The following is a 25137-nucleotide window of genomic DNA, read 5'->3' on the forward strand; positions in this document are numbered from 1 at the left end:
ACGAATATGGGGGTCCATTGGCCCGCCAAAACTGTGGTGGTGGTCGGCGGATCTCCAGACTGGCGGTCTGCCGGCCATATTTGGAGTGTGGCGGTTGGACCTCCACAGGACCCCTGCTGCAGCCAGGGATCCAGGATCCCTGGCAGTGGCGCAGCGGTCTGAGGTCCCTAATATCCTTGCAGAGCCTCTGTGGCACCGCCAAGCACAATAGGAGTTTCCTCACCTCCACACTTTCATGGCGGTGCAACTGCCATGAAAAGTGTGGTGCTGAGAAAACAAAGGGGGCTCTACAAGGACCCCAGTTGGCTCTGCACCATGGGGTGCATGCAGGGGGGCACATGTAGTGTCCCCCTGCGTGCATGCACCCCCAGTTCCTGCAGGCCATGGACTTAAAAGTCCATGGCCTGCAGGAACAGGCTTTGATGCCCTCATTGCTAAGGCACCACAGTATGACCGCCAAAGAACCACCCGCCATACTCTGGCGAACAGTCTTTAATGGCTTTGGCGGTCTCAGAGTGGGGCAGTAGCGGGGCAGCCCCGCTCCAAGACAGTCAAAGTCATATTAAGGCCTTAAGCTAACATTTGAATGATACATCATGCAGCCTTGAGAGTCTTATTACTGATATTATCACCTTGGTACAAGGAGGCATTGCAGCTGTGGCAGTGATGTATTACCCTTGTAGAGGCATTCCAAGTTTACTAAGCCTTTTCCAGCAGTACTGATGGCAGTCGTGCACTGAGGTGATCACAGATTGTAATCTTCTATAGATTGGCCATTAATGTAATCTTGTCTGATGTGCACAACACTAAGAATAATAGTAGCTCGGTATGATTTTCATTTAACAGAAGTAGCTCTTGTTAGTGAAAACTGTGGCGATCCCTGGTCTAGACAGACCTGGCTAAAATTATTTGGAACTCTCAGACATAAAGCGCGCTCTGCAGAGTACGACTAATCACAGTCAGTGAAGAACCTTGAAGCATACTGTCCAACTAACTAGGTAATCACATCTGGTGTAATGTTCTTATTCATTCTCACATCTACTGCAAATGGTCGACTAAGCCAGTCACTTCTCTGAGCTTTCCATCATAGCAAGGGTTAATGCTGCAATTAAACCCTATATTTCATCTCTGCAGGATGCATGGTGGAAGTACACAAAGGTTTGAACTCACAAACCATGCCCCCACCTTGGCTTTTACCATTGACAGACCTCATTGTACAGGAGTGCAGAGTGTCTGTCTAAGCCCCAAACCCTGACACACAAATTTGGTGGCCTTTATTTTGTTTGAAGTGGAGGTGAAGCTATCACATGACCATAAAAGAAGGATAATTGCAACACCTATGTACAACCACATATGTGGCTTGCATATCAGGTGGGCCTGAAGGGTGGCGACTCAAAGGCAGCTGCTGTTTATGTCTGAATAAGGTTAAAGTGGACCCATGCTCTCTAAAGGACCTTGCTGCGTGATCGTAGCTTGCCTCGTTTCAATAGCACAAATCAACAGACTCAGTTCAGTCAGCTGTGATGCCAGTAAACATTCATGGGCTTATTTATGAGCACTTGCAACACTTTTACGTTGCCGATGCGTCACTTGTGATGCACTGGCGTGTAAAACATGGGCCCTGTTGCTCCCTATTTACAAAGTGACGCACCTAGGCAGATGCGTCACTTTGTAAACCCCTGTGCTGCATTATACCTGCGCCAGGTATAATGTATGAAGGGTGGGCGTTCCCCCGCATAAAAGCCTTGTAGAAGTGATGCAGTGAAATTTATAACATTTCAGTGAGCCACTTCTAGGACGCCATTGCGTTAAAACCTTACACCTGCCTCACGGAAGGCATAAGGGTGATGCACTGCATTAAGGATAGGCCTCCCCCACGCATTGCTGGAGTTGGGTCATGCTTGCGACACAACTCCAGCAATGCGTGACTTTTGCGCCGACAGATACGTCAGAATTTCTGACGTATCTGTCACTCCTTGCCACACGGAGCACCGTACATTAAATATGGCGCATCCATCTTGTTGCAAGGAGGGCGCAGTGAAAACTGTTGCATCGCTGTTTTGTTGCAGTGATGCAGCAGTTTTCATAAATAAGGCCCTCACTGGCAGGAAATGAAGTGCAATGAGGAAAGTTACAGGCTTCGGAGGTTATCTCTCATCCTGAAAAAAATCAGTTAAAGCGTCCTTACACTTGCAGACGGCTGCACTTTGCAAAAACAGTAGACAACCTTTCCAAACATGGGGACATTTTTCCCAGTCTTCAAGGAACCTGATGTTTTGGATAAGATAATAATCAAATGTATTTTGAGTAGGTGTAGAGAGAGAATCTCGGTATGTGAGAAGTGCTTGAAAGAAGTACAACTGAACCGAGGAAGAGCTGTGCCTTAATTTTGCATTAGTCTATGTTTTTGTATCAGATGATTGGTTATTGTGTTTGTCAGGTTAGGGCTCAGTCTGTGCGACTGCTATACGATAACAACAATTCATCATATGTGTCTCCCCTATGCATGACCAAATCAGCCCACTGAGTAACTAATAAACTGCCCTATTGCTCCCTATTTACAAAGTGACGCACCTAGGCAGATGCGTCACTTTGTAACCCCCTGTGCTGCATTATACCTGCACCAGGTATATTGTATGGAGGGTGGGCATTCCCCCGCATAAAAGCCTTATAGAAGTGGCGCAGTGTAATTTATAAAATTTCAGTGTGAAACCCGTATCAGCTAACTGCCAACATTCTTGCTAATTACCCTAGTGCTAAGAGGCCACTGATGAATGCATGCTTCACAAGTGACCACAACATAGCATCGTCCTTTTGGGGCTGAGGTCAGTATGGTGTCAGTTCAAGCTTTCGGATTCTACATTTAGATTTAGTTGCTTTTTTGAGTTCTAATTCTACCATCAGGTCAAGTTTGGATTCCACATCAGGACAATGTTCCATGCAACTGGATATTTTCTGCATGAACCTTTGTTTTATGTGTAAAAAAAATATAATACATGGATGATCCAGGGCTTAGGTCATGCCTCTCTTGGGTAGCTTTGACACCTCGTTTTGGTCATCCTGAGGTCAAAAAATTTCCAAGTCCCAACTTTGTCATAATTTTAACATTTGCTTTGTGTATGTTTCAAATGTTCCAGAACTTTCAGGAGCTCTTCAGGGGATCCAAGTCACAGATCAATGGAGGAGATAGACTACTCAACATGTGCTTTCTTAGTGCCACAGGATCCAATGATGCAGACTTGCCCATCAGGGACAGGAGACATTGAACAGACTTTCTCTCCTACTTGCCACTCCTATTCCATTAGTGTACACAGTTGCAGGTGGTTTCATTCCAAATATAGTAGTAACTTAGCAGTGGTTCATGGAGGGCTCAGATCCTATCCTCTGAAACAGGGTAATTTAGATGCTGGATTGAGCCCTACAGATCAAAAGAGCCAAGACTTCCACTCATCCGGCGGAGGACTGCACACCAAATTTAAATATCCCCACTGGGCAGATAGGGGTCCCCCTGCCTTCAGTGGAGTTGCAGGCATGGCAGCTCAGCTGAAGGCACTGAGGTTTTTTGAGCACGCCTCACGTTTATTGTGCTAAATCAGCAAAGTATGTTTTGTTTTCAAGAAACAAACATATCAAAGCCAGAGTTATTTCATAAAAAAATAAAAAAGATTGGCCCTTACACGCTTTCTTCCTGCATGTGGGGGGGCATTGTATCCTTTCCCGACACAAGATTGCACATCAATTTATGGGATTCAGGCTCAAGCAGCAAAGCATATGGGTTTGGTGCTCAGGCAGAAATTAGTCCTATTTAAGGAAAACAGCTTTGCACCAATAATACAAAAAAATCAAAGTTCTCCAATGAATTAGATTTCTAATAACTAGCAAAATATCTCAAAGATGAATTTTCTTGTTAATCCCCAAACTAAGGGCCCAATTACGATGGCGTACGGAAAAGCCCTCCGACCGCCATGGTTTTGGGAAAAATTCCCCCGCATGACCCGCAGCATTTCCGTCGGCCAAATTATGATGCAATGTACACAAAACCATACCGCGGCGGACGGATGTCACAAAAGACCGTTCACCATGGTCAGAAAAGCTGCAAATCCGACCACAGCGGACAGGGAAAGCTGTTCAATGGCTTGAAAAGGCCGCTCCTGCTGTGGCGAGACCGCACAGCGAATTACAATGAGAATGCGGAGCTGGCGGACCAAGCACTACATCCAATTGCCGCACACGCACATAGGCTAAATGAATGGCAGATGGAACCAACTTCACAACTATGCCTGAAGTGTGCCTGTACTCCCTGCTGCCCTCAATCACAACACACAGCCACAATGATACACCCCAACTTGCTCCTGGTAAGGAAAGCCATGCGCAGTATGGAAGAGACAATTGAAGGTCATCACTCATGTGGACACACCCACATACCACAGTATAAAACCAACCCCTTCCTGGACCAGCATCCTCTGCACACCACAACCCGAGACAGAGAGACGGGGCACCATTGACTCACACTGCACAACATCCCCCCCACCCACCCATCTCCACACAACACCAACCCCACCCACACACCTCACAACACCACCCCCACCCACACACCTCACACACTGCACATATCTCCAGCACTACCTTGCACCCTGCACCACTCATTCATTTGCACCATGCCTCCCAAGACAATGCCAAAATCCACTGACTCAGAGTTGAAAGTGGTGGTAGACGAGATAATCAGGGTAGAACCACATTTGTTGGTGCACCTGGTCTGACACACCCCATTTGCGTGCAAGAATCAGATGTGGGCAATCATCCATGCAAAGTCAATGCCGTAGGTAACACCCTATGTACTGTGCGTGACATCGGGAAGCGGTGGGGCGTCCTCAAGGGCCGGGTCAAGCAACGGACCCAGAGAAACCACGCGGCGGCCCAGAGAACTGGTTGCAGCCCTCCCATTCCACCACTAACCCTCACCGAATGGGAGGAGAAGGTGCTTGCCATAAAACATCCAGAGTGTCTCACATGAATCGAGGGGGGGTGGAGGCTGATAAGTACTAACAAATGTCTCCCATCACACTGCAGTGTACTGTTGTGCACAGCAAGTAAGCCTCAATTGCCAGTCCCCATCAAATTCATGTGGAATGGATGCTTCCAATATGAATGGATCACAAGACGAGCATATCCTTACCCAGCTTCACCTCACAGGTAGGTAGTTAGCTCATGCTTCCTGGCCTCCCTCCCAAACAGCATGGCCCACCCTCCCCACCCCACAGCCATGTGTCAGCTAACTCCGTCGACAGTGCCTCCTAACAGGTAGGTAGCCATCTCACAGGGGAGGGGGTTGTTGAGCCCTGTCAACAAGGCCACAAGGCCCTCTGTCTTCCCTCACAGACAGCATGGAGTCAAATGACCCCCGCATCCCACACCTGGTAGCCAACTTTGGAACCTCCCATAAGTTGTAGTCAGTGCACATACAGCCAATACCATTGAGAGGCCACATGATTCACTGTGTCTGTGATAAAGTCACATGTAACTGCAAAGCAAAATACAAGAACACGATCACAAAAAGCCAATGTGCAAGTCCCATTGCCTCAAAGCAAAAAGACTCAGGTCAACACAACACATGCATGGAAACCCTGTCAAACCTCACAAACCACTGAAGGCAAGTACAAAAAGCATAACACAAATCATGAAGTTGCGGCATAGTAGTCAGATACTCATTGAGAAGACACAAATGTCCAAGCATAGACTGAATCGGATGAGCAACAAGTTGGTACCAGAGGACATGTCCTTGGAAATACAATATCTGTACACATGCTTCTGTATCTTCAGCCATGACACATAGCTAACGAGCATTGTATGTACCCCACCTCCACATCAAGTTCGACTGCTGACAAACTGTTATGAATGCATAGTAATGCCAAGCTAAAAATTAAGGCCATCTTAAATGAAATGGGCCAAACATTTATTTCTCTTTCTAACATTTACTGAGCGCGAGCGAATACCCGTAGGCGTCTCGGCGCTAGACTATACAGCTATCTTTCCCCAAGATATTGATAACTTCGGAAGATCATGGGCAGTGTCACTGGTTAAACAGCCAGGTTTTTAGTTTCTTCCGAAACTGCAAAAGTGAGGGGCTGGTTCTGATATGTTGTGGCAAAGTATTCCATATCTTAGGAGCCGCAGCTGAAAATCGGCGGTCACCCCAGGAGACTGTTTTGGAACGTGGAACCACTAACTGGTTGAGAGTTATGGATCGAAGCTGTCTAACCGGTTTATTGGGTATAAGCTGGTCCTTGAGGGGGCGTGGTCCTTGATCGTGCAGTGCCTTGTAGACTATGCAGAGTGATTTAAACTTGATCCTGTTTTGGATCGTCAACCAGTGGTATGTCCTTATAGTATCAGAAATGGGTGCAAACTTGGGTGTTCTAGACAGCAGACGTGCTGCTGCATTCTGTATTGTCTGCAGTTTTTTTGTTACCCTGGCTTGGGCATTTAGAAAAAGTGCATTGCAGTAGTCTAAGGATGAAAGTACTAAGGAACTGACCAGTGTTTTGGCAGCAGCATCCGGTAGAAAAGGGATGATTTTCCTTATCATTCTAAGTTTATGATGGGCTGTGGCTGCTACTTTGTTCGCGTGTGCCATGAAGTTGAGATGATCATCAAAAGTTACTCCCAAATTCCTGACCTTAGGGGTCGGGCTAGGAGGGGTACCGAAGGCTGGTGGCCACCAGGATACAGACCAAATCGGGGAGAGGGGTCCAAAGATGACCACCTCCGTTTTATCGGAGTTGAGCTTCAGGCAGTTACCTGCCATCCACTCTCCAATCGCCATCATTCCATTTTGGAAGCGCTCTGCCACCTCCAGCCCGTCACCTTTAATGGCCAACACCAGTTGCGTGTCATCAGCATATGAGGTTAGGCTCATCCCGTATGCTTTGATTACACAAGCAAGGTCCGACACATAGATGTTAAATAGTGTCGGACTAAGGGATGAGCCTTGAGGAACCCCACACGGAAGTGACAGTTTGGCCGATTGGTATGGCCCCAGTGTGACCACCTGCGTTCTATCGGCCAGGAAGGAGGAGAGCAAGTCTCTCGCAGTGTGGTGAATGCCCATCCTTCCGACACGGTCCACCAAGATCTTGTGGTCGACCGTGTCGAAAGCTACAGAGAGATCTAACAATACAAGTAATGCTGTCCCTCCCTGGTCTCGGATAATTCTGATGTCGTCTGCTGCTTTGATAAGGGTGGTTTCCGTACCGTGATACTTACGGAAGCCAAACTGTGCGTCGTCCAATAGATGATGTTTCTCTATATACTCTGATAGCTGCTGGTTCATGGCTTTTTCTGCCACTTTAGCTAGGAAAGGGAGGCTTGCTATGGGCCTATAATTCTTTAGTTCCTCCTTATCTAAACTGGGTTTCTTCAGCAGGGGTTTAACCAGTGTGTTTTTTAAGGAATATGGATATGTCCCTGAACTCAGTATTGTGTTGCAAACATGAGTGATGACCGGAACAGTAGTGTCCATCACCATAGAAAGAACTGAGGAAGGGCAAGGGTCCAGAGCCGATCCCGTTTTAATAGACGTGATAATGATTTTTGTTTGATCAATAGTAAGAGCCTTAAAACTGGACAAGGTGTTTCCTGAGGAAATGTGATAGGGAGGGGCTCTGGTGATGTTAATTTTTGAAGTAAAAGCTTGGTATATGTCATTGACCTTGGAGAAAAAGAACTCAGACAACGCGTCGCAGAATGATTGTGACGGGGACGGATTTAGATCTGGTGCATTACCAGATAAGGTTTTAGTGATGTCATATAGTTGCCTACTAGAGTTTTTAGCATTTTCAATTTGTTCCGAATTTTTTTTTTTTTGGCTGCAATAATCATAGTTTTGTAAGTGGCCAATGATTCTTTATATTTGATCTTGCTTTCGGTGTCATAGGTTCTACGCCAGTGCCTTTCCCTATTCCTACTTAATTGTTTTTGGGTTCTTAATTCCTCTGTGTACCACGGAGCGGTCGGTGTGCTTCTATTCCTGGAATGGAGTTTAGTGGGTACTAGGTGATTCGTGGCATCACCTAGCCATTCATGGAATTGACGAGTGGCGGTATTGGGTTCATTGGATAGGTCTGGGCAAGTTTTGTCCAGAAGTATTTTTACTTCCGTATGGTTTATATTCTTCCATACTTTGAAAGAGCCTGGCTTAGAAGATGTGACCTTCTTCCTCAATGATTCCTTGATTGTCAGGCCGCTAAATATAGCAAAGTGATCCGTCCATGGCATGGGTAGAATATTTAATATGTGCAGGCCCTTTACGTTAGAAAAAATACCATCCAGCGTATGTCCTGCCTGGTGGGTGGGAAAGGTAACCAGTTGTCTAAGGCCCATTATTTCTACGTAAGGGCGGCGGTGTCCCTATCATTTTCTTGTTCTAGGTAGATATTCATGTCACCCATAATTGTCGTAGACTCTTCGGTGGCTATCGATTCAGTTATCATGCTTAAGTTGGTCTGCTCTTGTCCCAGGGGGACGGTATAGGAGAACTCCCTTAAAGCTAAAAAGGGCTGTGAACTTTATGTTAAAGTGCATGGCTTCACATGATGTAACAGGAATAGATGATGTTCGGACCTCGAACCGGTCTCTTGCTATAATGGCCAGACCCCCTCCCTTTTTTCTAACCCTGTCCTGTCGGTAGGCTTTGTAGCCGGGAGGGACTACAATTACTAGATATGGGGCTGATGCATCATCAGTCCATGTTTCAGTGATATAAAGGGCATCTAAGATGTTATCAGTGATAAGGTCCGCTATTTCTTGGCTGTGTTTGCCCAGTGACCGCGCATTGATGAGGGCCATAAGTATGACCACCTCGTTGACGTCACTTTGCAGTTTAGGGGGAGTCTTCAAGTTGTTAATAGAAATCGTACTATTACAGTGGGGGCAAATCAAGTTGGCAACCATAGGTATTTGTGATAGGTCATGTTTAGTGCATCGAAAGGAAGGGGTTGGTTGAAGCTCCATCAGGGCCATACAAGAGTAGGCTGACTTGTGATATGAGGGAGCCGGAGCGGCGCGCCTGCTGCGCCCGCCCACTGCGCGGACGGATGTTCATGCCCTTATATCCGGTGTGAGGAGGGTGGGAGGCGGCCAGCAGCTGCAGCGCTACCCCTCCCTCACCCAAGATGGCCGAACCCCTTCTCCCCAAGCGCCAGGAACTGGAAATGCGCGCTGGGAATCGGGTTCGAGGGGGCGGAAAGACGTGCAGGTAGTTTTTAAAATCAACTAAACATGCACAAGATACAAAATACAATTACAGTTTTAAAATTATGCAGTATTTTAAAATTCGATCAGAGCAAAGCCCCCGGCTTCCGCCTCAGGGGAGAGACATCTGTGAAGTCAGCGCGCAGCGCTGTTCGCCTGATTAAATATTCTGGGAGGGCGGGAGGCGGCCAGCAGCTGCAGCGCTACCCCTCCCTCACCCAAGATGGCCGAACCCCTTCTCCCCAAGCACCAGGAACTGGAAATGCGCACTGAGAATCGGGTTCGAGGGGGCGGAAAGACGTGCAGGTAGTTTTTAAAATCAACGAAACATGCACAAGATACAAAATACAATTACAGTTTTAAAATTATGCAGTATTTTAAAATTCGATCAGAGCAAAGCCCCCGGCTTCCGCCTCAGGGGAGAGACATCTGTGAAGTCAGCGCGCAGCGCTGTTCGCCTGATTAAATATTCTGGGAGGGCGGGAGGCGGCCAGCAGCTGCAGCGCTACCCCTCCCTCACTCAAGACGGCCGAACCCCTTCTCCCCAAGCGCCAGGAACTGGAAATGCGCGCTGGGAATAAGGTTCGAGGGGGCGGAAAGACATGCAGATAGTTTTTAAAATCAACGAAACATGCACAAGATACAAAATACAATTACAGTTTTAAAATTATGCAGTATTTTAAAATTCGATCAGAGCAAAGCCCCCGGCTTCCGCCTCAGGGGAGAGACATCTGTGAAGTCAGCGCGCAGCACTGTTCGCCTGATTAAATATTCTGGGAGGGCGGGAGGCGGCCAGTAGCTGCAGCGCTACCCCTCCCTCACCCAAGATGGCCGAACCCCTTCTCCCCAAGCGCCAGGAACTGGAAATGCGCGCAGGGAATCGGGTTCGAGGAGGCGGAAAGACGTGCAGGTAGTTTTTAAAACCAACTAAACATGCACAAGATACAAAATACAATTACAGTTTTAAAATTATGCAGTATTTTAAAATTCGATCAGAGCAAAGCCACTGGCTTCCGCCTCAGGGGAGAGACATCTGTGAAGTCAGCGCGCAGCACTGTTCGCCTGATTAAATATTCTGGGAGGGCGGGAGGCGGCCAGCAGTTGCAGCGCTACCCCTCCCTCACCCAAGATGGCCGAACCCCTTCTCCCCAAGCAGCAGGAACTGGAAATGCGCGCTGGGAATAAGGTTCGAGGGGGCGGAAAGACATGCAGATAGTTTTTAAAATCAACTAAACATGCACAAGATACAAAATACAATTACAGTTTTAAAATTATGCAGTATTTTAAAATTCGATCAGAGCAAAGCCCCCGGCTTCCGCCTCAGGGGAGAGACATCTGTGAAGTCAGCGCGCAGCACTGTTCGCCTGATTAAATATTCTGGGAGGGCGGGAGGCGGCCAGTAGCTGCAGCGCTACCCCTCCCTCACCCAAGATGGCCGAACCCCTTCTCCCCAAGCGCCAGGAACTGGAAATGCGCGCAGGGAATCGGGTTCGAGGGGGTGGAAAGACGTGCAGGTAGTTTTTAAAACCAACTAAACATGCACAAGATACAAAATACAATTACAGTTTTAAAATTATGCAGTATTTTAAAATTCGATCAGAGCAAAGCCCCTGGCTTCCGCCTCAGGGGAGAGACATCTGTGAAGTCAGCGCGCAGCGCTGTTCGCCTGATTAAATATTAAGGGAGGGCGGGAGGCGGCCAGCAGTTGCAGCGCTACCCCTCCCTCACCCAAGATGGCCGAACCCCTTCTCCCCAAGCGCCAGGAACTGGAAATGCGCACTGAGAATCCGGTTCGAGGGGGCGGAAAGACGTGCAGGTAGTTTTTAAAATCAACTAAACATGCACAAGATACAAAATACAATTACAGTTTTAAAATTATGCAGTATTTTAAAATTCGATCAGAGCAAAGCCCCCGGCTTCCGCCTCAGGGGAGAGACATCTGTGAAGTCAGCGCGCAGCGCTGTTCGCCTGATTAAATATTCTGGGAGGGCGGGAGGCGGCCAGTAGCTGCAGGGCTACCCCTCCCTCACCCAAGATGGCCGAACCCCTTCTCCCCAAGCGCCAGGAACTGGAAATGCGCGCTGGGAATCGGGTTCGAGGGGGCGGAAAGACGTGCAGGTAGTTTTTAAAATCAACTAAACATGCACAAGATACAAAATACAATTACAGTTTTAAAATTATGCAGTATTTTAAAATTCGATCAGAGCAAAGCCCCCGGCTTCCGCCTCAGGGGAGAGACATCTGTGAAGTCAGCGCGCAACGCTGTTCGCCTGATTAAATATTCTGGGAGGGCGGGAGGCGGCCAGTAGCTGCAGCGCTACCCCTCCCTCACCCAAGATGGCCGAACCCCTTCTCCCCAAGTGCCAGGAACTGGAAATGCGTGCTGGGAATCGGGTTCGAGGGGGCGCAAAGACGTGCAGGTAGTTTTTAAAATCAACTAAACATGCACAAGATACAAAATACAATTACAGTTTTAAAATTATGCAGTATTTTAAAATTCGATCAGAGCAAAGCCCCCGGCTTCCGCCTCAGGGGAGAGACATCTGTGAAGTCGGTGCATGAACATCTAAGTTGTGCTGTGTACTGATCATGCTGACAATGTACCCTCTCTCCAGCAGGTGACTCACTAGCAACAGCAGGCACCCATGCCATGGGCGAGCCCAGCCAGTCTTCTTTCCCAGGAAGGTGAACCCTTGGATGCAGACTCCCTGGTCTTTTCGGATGAGGAGGACCAACCTGGCCCCTCCGGCATGCCCAGGACAGCTCAGTATCTGGCCCTCACTGTCACCACCACCACCACCACCTCGACTCCCACAACAGCTGCACTGCCAATGCAGACCCCTGCAGCAACGACCTGTGTGGCAGCCACCTCCACCATCACCACCGCTGCCTCCAACACTGTTCCTTTGCCAGCAGTTGCGAATACCACCAGCCAGCCCGGGGATGCTGGGGACGGTGTGCGGCGGTAGCGCCTGGCACCGTCACAGGTCCGTGGCAGCAGAGCAGGTGGGAGGCCAACTGGGGGTCAACCACAGGAGGACAATGAGACTGCGGCCCTAGACACCATGCCAACTGTCCTTAGTGCATACGAGCAGAAACAGGGACAGATGGGCCAGGGATATGAAGAACTGCGGGAACTCCGCCAGCTGTAGAGCTCCATGGACACTCGCTTGGGACAACATGTGGAGTACATGGGTCAGTTTGTGGGTGTCCTGAAGGACATGCATGCGGCTCAAATCCCTGCCAACCGCCCCCCTGTCGTGGCCAGCTGGATGATAGTCACACCACCTCAGCAGCGGCCACAGGGAGGGGTGAGTCACACCACGGCGAATCCTCAGACACCTCTAAACATGCAGCAGGTTCCCCCCAGCCAAACAGCAGAAGAGGTGTCCGAAAAAGACCCCGGGAGGCTCACGTGGCACAGCACCATGCCGTACCAGTTCTCTGAACAACCGCTGATGTAACACCGAGCATTGACTTTCGTTGTAAAAATACGAAGCCACATTGCCACAAGGATGGGAGTGTTCGGTCGAACTTTGGAACTCTACCATTGTGTGTTGTACCCTAACTATCCGTGTACCATCACTTTCCACTTCACCCCTCACCCGTCACACATCGCAAAATAAACACAACTCACAGTATGACTTTGTGTCAAGAGCATTCCCATCACAGTAAGTAGCATGTTGACTCACATTGCAATGTATCCGAATATGTAAAAGTGAAAATCCATTGAGAGAGTGGAGGAACCTGGAAAGACAAAAGGCAACAACAGTGCGTTGCCATATTATGGAATAACCGCAAAAGCACACTACGAGGCAACACTGTACAATATGCATTACAGACAACACCGACAAACACCATCAACATGGACAGCAGGGGGACTGGAGCACACGACTGCACCTCCCAACAAAGTTTAGCCCTTAACATCCTGGTGAATGCAGTTCAGTTGTTCAGTTGAAAAGCTTACTTCTGTTACCGTTGTTATGTGTCACCAAGGTTGATGCAGGTCAGTGCTGTGAATCTCTAGACACATGTGTGTCACACTATCCTCCCACATCAGTAGGGGTAAGATACATTGTGATCGGTGTCTGCTGAGGAAGCTGCCACAATCTACTCGGGTCTCTGTACCTCTCCCTGCCCAACTCAGGTGAAACACCTCAGTCACATGACAAGTAAGCATCATGACTGAACTGCATTTACCAGAATGCCGAGTGGTGAACTGTGCTGGGAGGTGAAGCAGTGTGCTCCCATCCCTCTAAGAACATCATCATGGACATGACGGAACAATGAAATCCTTAGCAGTGTGCTCACAAGAACCAGCATCACAACACATCCTGTCATGTGGACGATGGTAACATAGTCGCATTCACACACTCAAGTACTGTTGCCCAGGGATTTTCAAGTGACATGAATGATCTATGCATGTTTACCCACATGTACACCAGTCCCTGACAACATACCCACGTTAAATCTGATTTACAAACGAAGTTAGCTTTCCTGAATGGGCACAAGTGCTGCGGTCACAGGGCAGGGATCGCGTATATAGGAACTGTTGCAAGTCGTGTTCCTTGCTGTGGCAATGTTATCCTTACTCCCCCATATGTGATTGTGGTTAGTCATTTGTGGATTCACATTCTCACAGCGAAAGCGGACTTCAATAAGTGTGCAGCCACAATAGGCTTCTGTTTGAACAAGTAGTTGCTTACACGTCAGCCCTGAGACCTTCGAATTTCAGGTGCCTTGACAGCCCCGCATGATACAGTCACTGCTGAACACGGAACCTCCCACCTTTTTGCGGGGCGCTGACACAAAAATCATCTAAAGCCTCTGATACTGAAGGCCGTTGCACACTTTTTTCAAACTTGTGGGCTATGGCCTTGTCCCGTTGTTTCATTCTATTTCTGGAGTACTACCGGGTGTCATTCCTCCAATTTGTAGACTGCATTTAGCTGTTTCATATCACTACTTGTGGCTGTACAGCTGGGCACTGGTTCTAGGAGTGCTCTCACGCCATGTCTGCCCGTCCTGTGGTCCAGGTGAACCCCAGTCTGTTGCAACTGTTTTGTGACTGCATTCAGCTTCTCTTTGGATGTGTTCCATTACTGTGCTACGCATCAGTTATAGGCTAACCTTCCGCCATGCCTATTTCACCTGCGTGCAACCTGCCAATGATGCCCCTTTCAGTGGTCCATGGATGTCTGCCTTTCCAACACATCCCTTGCTGCCCTGGAACATGAGCTGGTGAGTCCTTTGTTGTGCTATGATCAGGACTGCTCCGGTGATACACGTTTGTGGGATGCCTTTCAATGTGTCAGACATGCTGCCAGCTGCACCTGTGCATTTGCACAAAGGCTCCTGTGCCATGCCTACATCGAACCTCTCCCAGGTTGCCATGGGATGCTCCTTTCATCCTCGTGGTGCGAGGAGCACATCTGTTCCTTCATACTGCTGGATTGGATGACAGTCTTTTTTGCTGAAGATGATTTTTTTTTTTTTTCAAAAACCTTTATTCTTTTAAATCAGTGACACAGCTATTCAGCCGACAACCCGGAGGTACGGCAGCTTTAGAAACACAACACATGCGAGCGTCCACATTTCACTGACAGGAGAATCAAAGGTTCTGTTTTAAATAAACACAAACCCAAACCTAAACACAAGCAAGGCGATAAGTACTGTAAGCACCAAAAGAGGTTCCCATCAGGGGGAACGAGCCCCATTTCGTCCAACAGACACAGGTCTATAGTAAGGGAAAGGAGGGGAAGTCAGAGACTCAAGAAGACAAACACATACCAGCAAGGAGTTCAAAGCCGGAAAGAAAGCTAAGGGGAGAGCTGCTCCTCAGGCGGGTCCGGGTCTGGGGGCAGGCATATGCCCCCTCTGTACTGGTTCCATGGCCCCCATACAGAGTGCCATTTCCGACGGTGCCCTCGAGCACAATACACTGTCTTCTCCCTAAACATGCTCCAATCCATGTTTTCCATCCACGCTGTCAATGTAGAAGGCCTATTAGAGCCCCACAGACGAGCGATGTCGCGCTTGGCTACCATGTTCCCTAGGGTCACCCACTGAGTCTGTGCTGCGTCGTGGTCAGTAGGACCCCAAACATTCAGGAAACAACACCGCGCCTCAGGCTGCATGACGATGCCCGTCACCTCCCCCATCACCTCGTGGACTCGCCTCCAAAACTCCATAATCGCACCGCATTCCCAAATAATATGTAGGAAGGTGCCCACCATACCACAGCCTCTCTTACATAAGCCCTCCTCAGAGAAACCCATATGGACCAGCCTGGGCCCCGTCACGTAGACCCTATGGAGTATTTTAAGCTGCACCAGCCGCAGGCGCGCGGGGATCGCGACCTCTTTGGGAGAAGAAACTGCATACTGCCAATCCTCATCAACTAGTTCAAGGCCATCCCTGGTCCATTGATCGCGCAACCCTAGAAGAAGATCCGCCCGAACATTAATAAGTTTCTTATAAATGAGCGAGATCGTACTCTCTGGCATATGGCCACCCAGGATCCGGTCCTCTAACGGAGAGGACTCAGGCACCTTCTCCCCTTCTACAAGGACTGACCGCAAGGCGTGGCACACTTGAGCGTATCGGAAGAACTCCGTGATCCCTAGCTCATATTCCTTCTGCAGCTCCTCGAATGACTTTATCCTACCCTTAACCAAAAGGTCTCCAACCCTGGATATACCGATCAGGTCCCATTTCTCGCTGAAGATGATTTTGATCGTCTTTTGGAACTGATTGCCTTTGAAGCTGCCTGTGCCTTCTTGGATTCGTATCTACTTAACAGCAACAGGAACTGTTGGTAACTATGTCAATGTCCTTTTACCTTTTTCATGCCTACTGACAGGAATTGTCATTCAGCTCTCTGACTTTTGCCCTGTCTGCATCTGCTTTGCCTCTGATGACCTCTGCGGTGTGTTTCACTTGGCTCCACAGACCTGAGCAAGGGGAGCCTGTCGTCTGACCATCATGGAGATTGTCGACTGGCATGAGCCCGGCTTTCATCATGCAGCTGTAGCACCTGAAATTTACATGGCGTAGTCATTTTGCAAGTACATTGGTATTTGTCTGTCACATGACAAGTGTCTGCAGAGCGCATTCTCTGTGTGGTCCAGGAGTACTGCCTGAACATTCTGTCGGTGGTCGGAGGAAATTCTCCATTGTCATTCTGTTCTGGCAGGCCCTTGCACCCCCATTCAACAAAGTGTCACAGCTGCTAGAGGACATGGTGCCTTTTGGATGTCATGGGGAGGCGGGCTGGTTGCCCCACACTTGGAGAGTGATCCATCCAGTGATGAGAGCGACACAGCAAATGGGTTGTACATTTCACCGTGTACTGGCTGAGGAATGGGTCGGTTGACAAAGCCCATAGACTTGGCACATCTCCTTCAACTCCTCTCAGCAAGGGGTGGGGGGATGTGCTCATGGGTATTTGTCCAGAGGGATTATTGATATGACATCTTGCGTCATGTGTTATGGATGTGTCACTATGGAAACTGTATATGTAGTCATGCATTCTCAACTTCTTGTGGCACGTATGTTGCCTGTTTTGACACTGTAGTAAAAAAAGCACATTTCAAAGCGTTTCTTGTCTTCAACTCATCGACGTGTGTACACGTGCTTGCAGACCTCTGAGTGAGTGGGAGAGCTAGTGAGGCACTATAGCAATTGAGTCCTGTGCTTCTGGGTGCTTCTGGGTGCTCAGTCCCTGCCTGCCCAAGTTCTCTAATCCAGCGCATAGTCCTGTATGTGTACAAAATGCCAGCAACAATAGAGTGGCCATATTGAAGGCCACTCTAAGATGGCGGCCGAAGGTGTTCCCCGCAGCCTGCCTTTTATTTTAGTCAGTTCTAACCGCGGAAAGAAATGATGGGTCACTCTAAGATGGCAGCCGCTGGCATTCCCCGCAGTCCGCTTTCTATCGTAGTCATTTCTAATCGTGGAAAGGAATGACGGGCGCATTTAAGAGCTGAGCCACCGATTAGCCGTTAGTTATCGAATCGTTTGTAGAAGGAAGGAGCACACCAGTAGGGTTTTTAGTCCCGGTAAGCGACCGCTGTATTTAGGCGGTTAGATAGAAATGGGTAGATATTTTTCCCTGGGGGACGCTAAGGTGAAAGATAATCTGGAGCCCATGTGGAGGGGTGAACCCTGGGTGGGTTAATTTACACTGCATTTGGAACCCGGTAACATAAGGGAGAAAGTATTCTTTGGAAGGGGGTGCCCTAGATAAACTAAAATGTACATTGCCAAAATGTGCTCATTATTGAAACTATGTGATGTCATTTGACACGTTGATCCTGTTGGAGGCTTCCATATGTATAGTGAAGTGGAGCGTTATCCACTATTAAATACCTCATAAAAGTATTAACACATATAGCTGTTTTATCACTCTCTTTATGGTGGGAGGAGCAAGGGGTACATTGACATTGTTTTATTCAGCCCACATTGAGATATTTGTTTCGTTGAGCGTAAACTTACCTGTTGATAGGCGTAGTCCTTTCTTCTTTTGTGATTTTTGGTTAATTCCTCATTTTTTTCGCAAATGACTGATATGAACATGTTTTCTTTGTAATATAGATCCCCCTGATGAAGGGCCAGAGGGGCCCGAAATGCATTGGGATAGAGTTTAACACCTGAGTGAAGATTTAACACAGTGATGTTATTTCATGAATGCAATGTTTTCATCACTCGATCACATGAACTGACCTGAACATCCATGAATTAAAATTTGGAACTGAAGATAAACCTCTTGGCTTTACTCTTTCCGAACAACTTCCTTATTCGCTCTTAGCGAAGCACTTACGGCGCGCCCAGAGGGACGCTGACTGTTGTCAGTCAGCGCATGTGTTTTCTGATTTCTTACACTCTTTGGGTTTTGAGAGTGATACCTCTGTGGCACCTGACAACATTGCAAACGTTCAACCTTCGGTCTGTGCACGATCCTAAAAAAACTGTATGCTCTCGTTATACAGGCAGGCTGATTTGGAAGTTTATTTGCCCGATAAAGTGGTGTGCAAGTTCTTGACAAGCCCACAAGAACCATGACTCTGTCGTATTGAGTGCCATAGCTCCAGTGGCTACTTCCTGACGAATTGTTAATCACGGTAGAGAACATTAATTGAACTTATTTTGTTAAACTGAATGCAACTTTAGGTCTTGAGATGTGGAAGAACATAATAATTGTGCGTTCTCCTTTCACATTACTTCTCTATACATATATATATGTGTTTTATACAAATGCAGGGCAAGCAGTGGAGTTGTGTCCTTCTTTGATACATGTTATTTGCCTAACTTCATAAATCAGCGATAGAAGAGGCTAATAAGGTAGAGTCCTGATTTTGTTTTACTTTATTTTATTAGGAGACATTGGAATTATGAGGATAAGCATTTGATAAGAATGTATCCCCCTCTGTTTATCACCCCTTATTTTTAGTGAAGACGTATACGCCACTATATATCTTTTATTCTACACTGTGTGGCCAATCTGAGAAGGAAGCCGCTACAAGGGAAGAGATAGATGCCCCCTTGCACACTATCTCTGGTGGGTAATACCCTTGAGTTGTTTTAAACAATAGTGTGTCAGGTGATGGACGCTGCATGAGTTGTCCTGATTGAAAGTGGTATGTGAATCACCGTGGATGAAACCAAGACTGTATTATAAATGTTTTTTTGGGAATCTACTTAATCGATAGAAATGTTTACTTTTAAATTAGGATGAAATGAAATATGACATGTAACATATCAAGTATTGAATAACATGAAAAAAGATTTTAAATGTCTAATTTTTATATAATGTTTTTTTAGATGAATGTGTTGGGAGATACTGCATTATATTTGTAAGTTTGAAGAAGGTGGTGGATCACACTATGCCATCGAAACGTGTCGCTTTGTGTTTGGAAATGCACCCAAATAATACCGGGTTCAGTTAGGAGGAAAGAACACTATTAAGCATCGTACCATGGTTATTAACTTCCCTTTGTATGTGGTTGGGGGTGCTTACTGGATTTATCAGGTTGTTGATGTTTTTATTGATTGTCAAATTCTCCCAGAGGTCTATGTATGATATATTTTTTTTTAAACTATATGTATTGATGATGCAAATGTTTTTTAACTTTTTGTATATACTTTAAATTTATAAGGATCCTAATATTAAAAATACATTATAGCATTTATACTACAATTTTTTGGTTTTGATTGGGTGTAGGGGATTGAGCTGTGAGTGGATTTCAGAAGTGTGTGTTCTTATGCTTCAAGGTGCCCAAAGGGATCTCATCTTTGACAGAAGTGTCGTGATCTACACAAAAGACAATGGAAAAGAGTAAACTATTAACTTTTTGCGTTCCATAGCAAAACTGGGTGAGAGAAATAAGTACATTGTTGTTATGATTGGTTATCATACTAAATGGTTTGTAACAGAGATAACTGATGTATAAACATTGAGAAGGTGATCAGATTCTTGGAAAAGGTGTTCATGGATGCAAGATATTTTTATCCAATAATGGGTCTGCAGTTTACATCCAAAAGTATGAATTAATTCTTGAATAGAATAGGTGTCAGGCATGAAAGAGTAGCTTTGTTCCGGTCCCATGCTAATGGCCTGGTAGAAAGGGGTCAACCACCTGATCATGGAGAACATCCAACTTTCTTTGGCTGAGAGTTCACCGTGGAAAGATTAATTGAGGAAACTAACTTGGGCGTGCAGGATGACGCCTCACTCAATGACTGGGGTATCACCATTTATATCTGTGAAAAGAAGGGAGCCTGGAATGAAAGAGATTTCGGAATGGTTAAAGAGCACAAAATGAGTGTGGGTGGATCAGAGTGCTGTGAAGAACAGTTTTGCGGAAAAACAATTTAAAGTGAAGAAGTATTATGACATTAAGAAAGGTGTGAAAACAATGCGCATAAGGGAAGGTGATTGGGTAGCAGTGAACTGAAGTGGTATAGTCAGGAAAGAGGAAAGACTGGGGCATATTATCAAGCACGGCGTTAAAATTATCGCCGCTTTGGCGGCAGAAAACTACCGCTAAAGCGGCGATAATGGGCTTGATAATATGCCGCAGAGAATTCCAATAGAAGCCCATGTTGACACCAGAACATGGGCTTCTATTGGAATTCTCAAGGACATATTATCAAGCCCGTTATCGCCGCTTCAGCGGTCATTTTCTGCCGCTAAAGCGGCGATAATTGTAACGCCGTTTCTTGATAATATGCCCCTAAGTTTTCCAAGCCGATCAAGGTTAAAGAAGTACAGAGAAGTGTTATTTGCTCTTGCAGGCTGGATCTGTGTGGAGTCCGGGCAGTGTTTGCAAGTGTCCATGTGGAAATCTGGAGGACTGCAGTCTGGATAGCTTTCGACTAGGACGCTGGTTTTCTTGCATGTATTCATGCTCATTACTTCTGTATTAATGCAATTGCTTCTGATTATATTGTTATACTGTTATAAATATAAGTTAATATAAGTTACATGTGTTCTCTTCTTTTTTTCTGTATAGCTATCTTGCTTTGATGTATGCTAAGGGGAGGGATGTGTAGAGTTGTTGAAATGTTAGCTATGCAAGCTAGAATTTAGAACTGGGAGATTGGAATGTATTGTTATGAGTTGGAAGATGAAACTGGGACAGAGAAGCTGGAGGTGACTTAATGGAGAATAAAGTTGGAGTTTAGCTACATTTCGTGTGGTGAATCTTCACAGGAATAATGCAAAAATGCATACTTTCCTCATTAATGTTTGCCAAGGAGCTTCCCTTAATGCCCCAAATCAAAGGAATCACTAAACCTGCACATTAGTGCCTCTCTATAGATGCAAGAAGCATGTATTTTCTTCAAACAACACATAAGTTCACCTTGTTGCAAGAGTTTGAAATCTCATTTCTAACGAATGGCAATGCGGTCTCCTAATTAACCATTTTAAAAACAATAGCCATATTAAAGCAATGTTAGGTGTTTTGCGTCAAGTGTATTTATTGCATCATAATGTAAAGTAAACATTGCAACTGGCTTTTCATCTCATTATTATCTTTAAAGTTGAATGCCTATTGCATAATGCAAATGTGAAACCTGAGCAAGACCAGTCCTACCATTTACTCATATTAACCCCTTCAGTGCCCATGACGAGCTGGACTCGTCATGGGCCGCGGTGGCGCTGTGCCCATGACGAGTCCAGCTCGTCATAGACCCCGCCCGCTAATGCAACGGCCGGCACTGGGCGGGGAAAGGGGCGGGCACTGAAGGGGTTAAAACCAGGATATATCTATGATGGACCCAATCATTATCTACTTGATAAGATACAGGGGCTGAAAAATCACCATTGCTGTCTACCTGAAGACATTTTGCGGTGGTGTACCCATGAATAAATCAAGTTCAAACACATGTTAAAGTATGCTACTTTTCAAATGCTTCAAAACCTATGCACATTGATACTTTGCTCCCCAGGTTATATTTAGCAGTTGTAAGAGCAAATAACCAAAATGACAAACCGGGAATCAATGAAAATGAGGTTCTGGAGGAGTGGGAAATGCACACCAATACAAGTTATCCTGGCAATATCAAAAGCATCACCTAACTGATTGAAGTCATGTGATTTATGCTTTTGATGACTTTATGCCTACAGCAGACCGGGAAATCTAAAAAAGTCGAAGAAAAGGATTTTCACACTATCAGTCTAGTTTCCTCGACTTAACCAAGCAAACCAAAACAAGACCCCAAAAGAACAGGAAATGCATCCCAAAGTCACTTGTCTCATCTGTGCTAACAAATCAGACTAAGCCCACTAAGGTCCAAACTGTGGAAACTATAAACCAGAATTTCCCAACTTCAGGTACCTTCAAATAGATCAAGCCATTCACTGATGAGAAACCGAGGCCGAAAAGATCAGACCAATATCTGATATCTATGCCTGCGCCTAATGTGCAACTTGATTGGCTGTGAAAGCCTCTGTACTTCACCAGTGATCTCTGGGTATTCTTGCCAGGTGTCCTAATGAAAGGATGGTGAAAAACAAGGGCAATTTATCTTTTGTCTTGTAAGAGACTACAAAGAGTCAATTACTAGAACTACTACATCTAAATTTGAGGTAAACCACCACCACGTAGCTGTTCACAAGCACACAACACACAGTCCCCCACAACATTGCCATCAAAACCAGTTCATAGATTCTGGAACCACTTTTGGTTCGCCGACACTTTCACTTTCATCCAGTAATTTCTCACCTGCACTGGTTTCAGTACTAAGCACATAAACCACATGCTAAAGGCAGATGATAGCATAACTGTAATCCAAAAGTCCTCTTGTGCTTGCATGTGCCAAAACTGCTTCAACCACTTCTCTATGGAACTGATCATGATTTTCTTCTCTGTACCAAGAACAATCATAAACCATGAATTTCAACCTCATAAATCACATCAAATAATGTATCATTCTTATCATTATCATCTCATCATGAACACTGCATCAATCCCACCAATACCATTCACCTATCAGGTAAGCAAACCATTAAAAAAAAGTCCCACTCTTTTATCTCTTAGAATTACTCATTTTCATTCAAGATATAACAAATCCTACATAAATCCCACAAAAAGCCTTTGATGACTCTCAATCACATCCTCTCCTTAATAGCCGCCATGAACGAGCACCATAAGCCAAATGGACCTGATAAACCACTATGTCATTCCATTTACTTTGAACACACAAGAAGTACCTACCATGAAAGACAAAAGACATGCAGGCAAAAATACAGGTACAATACTTAAGCTAGATCTAATTAACCTCACTGTCACCTCTCAACTAAGTAGCTATTAACACATGCTTGCACTTGGACACAGTCAATAACACCCTGACACCACTATTAACATTCACACCCCTACCCTTCAAGAATGCAGTGGAAAAACCTGCTCCTCTGCCCTGGAGGGCATCCAGAAAACCTTCTGAGACCAAACTCTCCTTCCTCCAAAAAGAAGAGAAATGTCACACAAACATTCTTGAGGCAAAGAGGATAAAACTGAGCACCCAATGTCAGCAAGTAGAAAGCTCATATCAACATTAGAATCTACTTACTGCACAGTCATCAGTACAGAATGCTTTATTCACTAGAGAAGGAGGGGCAAAGCTATGAAACACTGTGATAACCCCTTGCATAATTTCCCATACATCAATCAACAGACAAATGCGACTCCATCCACAACTACTTTGCAGAAAAGATCTATAAGACCAAAGAGAATATCAACAATATTGAGTGGAGAATATCACATTTTGTTAATTCAGGGTGAAGAATATTGACTGCCACTACATCATTAAGGTAAGTCTATCTGCAGCGGTGTGCCTTGATTATACAGATATATGTGTCTTTGTTATAATGTATGTAGAAAATTAATAAAGTCCACTCATGTCAATGCAAGCAGCAGCAGGAAGAAGTGCACAGATGTACATGTTAAAGGAAAAATACCGGCCTAAGCTGTCTACAGGAGCAGAACAGAAAGCACAAATGTAGTCAGGGCAAGTAGACTCAAGCTTTAGTAGAATAAAGAAACATAACATAGACAAGGCAGAAATGGAAAGTCACAGGCCCGCTTTGAAAGAACAAGTTTCTGAGAAAAATGCAGGTAAAGCAGCATAGACGCACTGGATAGATGGGAGGTTAGGCCTTGCAGAGCTGTGGACCTGTAGGGAGTAGAGCATTGATAGGTTCAAAGCATAAGACAAGCCAAGGACACCAGTAGTACAACAGTGGTGAGAAAATGTAACACATAACACATGCACATGAGTCGCATTCCTTAAATGTGTGATTAGCTGTTTTTGCAGAAAGTATTACCTTTTGATATAATGTTCTGCTCGTGCAAACTTTAGATTAAAAATGCAATTGTATGATGTATTTGCAGTCACAGCTCTATAAAAGAAACTGTCCACCACATTGTAAGTTGAAGTTCAAATTCCAGTTCCATTGAGCTGACTGACCTTCCACACATTTTTGATACACTCTATACTATATTGACAACAGAAGTCGTATCGTCTTTTTCCTTCCTTCGGCAACATTTGGCAGTGCCATCAAGGAGTTCATCTTGACATTCGGAGGCTGTACCTGAGGGACAACCTGCCTGCCCTAAATTGAATTGATAATGTGTAAAAATATCAGGTAAGCAGGCACCGAGTGTTATACTAAAGTCTGCCTATTCAAAAGACGGGCGGGAACAATCCTAGATTGCCATCAAAAGGGGGAGGAGAGATCAAACTTCGTACCTTAAAATTTTAAATTGCATGATTCTTTGACAATGATAGTATAGAAATGCATGCATGAAGTTATTCTTTTTCTTTTGTTAGGACGCAATGATATGTTTAGTGAAATGAAATGTGGTGATACCCGGTACACACCAGAAAACTAGCTAGTGTGAATTCCCCTTTGAAATAGAAAGGAAGAATTGCAGGCAGTAGTGGATTACCAAGGAGACAGCTCCTAGAATAGACACTCCTTTGGGGAGTGATCTAGCAGGCAGTAGTGCATTACCCAGGAGACAGCTCCTGGACTGGATGAGACAATCCTTCGGGGACTGATCTAGCAGGTAACAGTGTATTGCCTCATTGATTTAGCAACTGCTAAAGATTGTATGTGGCAGGGACAAGGCAACCCAGATTGCAACTACCCCTGTATGCAAGAGTGCCTCCCAGTCTGGGAGGAGTATGCTATAGACAAACCAACTGAAGTGATGCAAAGTAATAGAACAGAACCAAGGTAAAGGCCCAAGATCAGTAAATCCTTGACCAATAACTCAGTTACCCTAATCTCCAAAAGTGGACAACTGCCCACATACGTACAATGGCCACAAATGGATAAAATGAATTTAAAAAGGGCATTATCCCCATCGTCTGAGGGAGTGG

Source organism: Triturus cristatus, chromosome 2_2 (genome assembly GCF_964204655.1).
Source record: "Triturus cristatus chromosome 2_2, aTriCri1.1, whole genome shotgun sequence".
In the NCBI taxonomy this organism is placed as follows: Eukaryota; Metazoa; Chordata; class Amphibia; order Caudata; family Salamandridae; genus Triturus; species Triturus cristatus.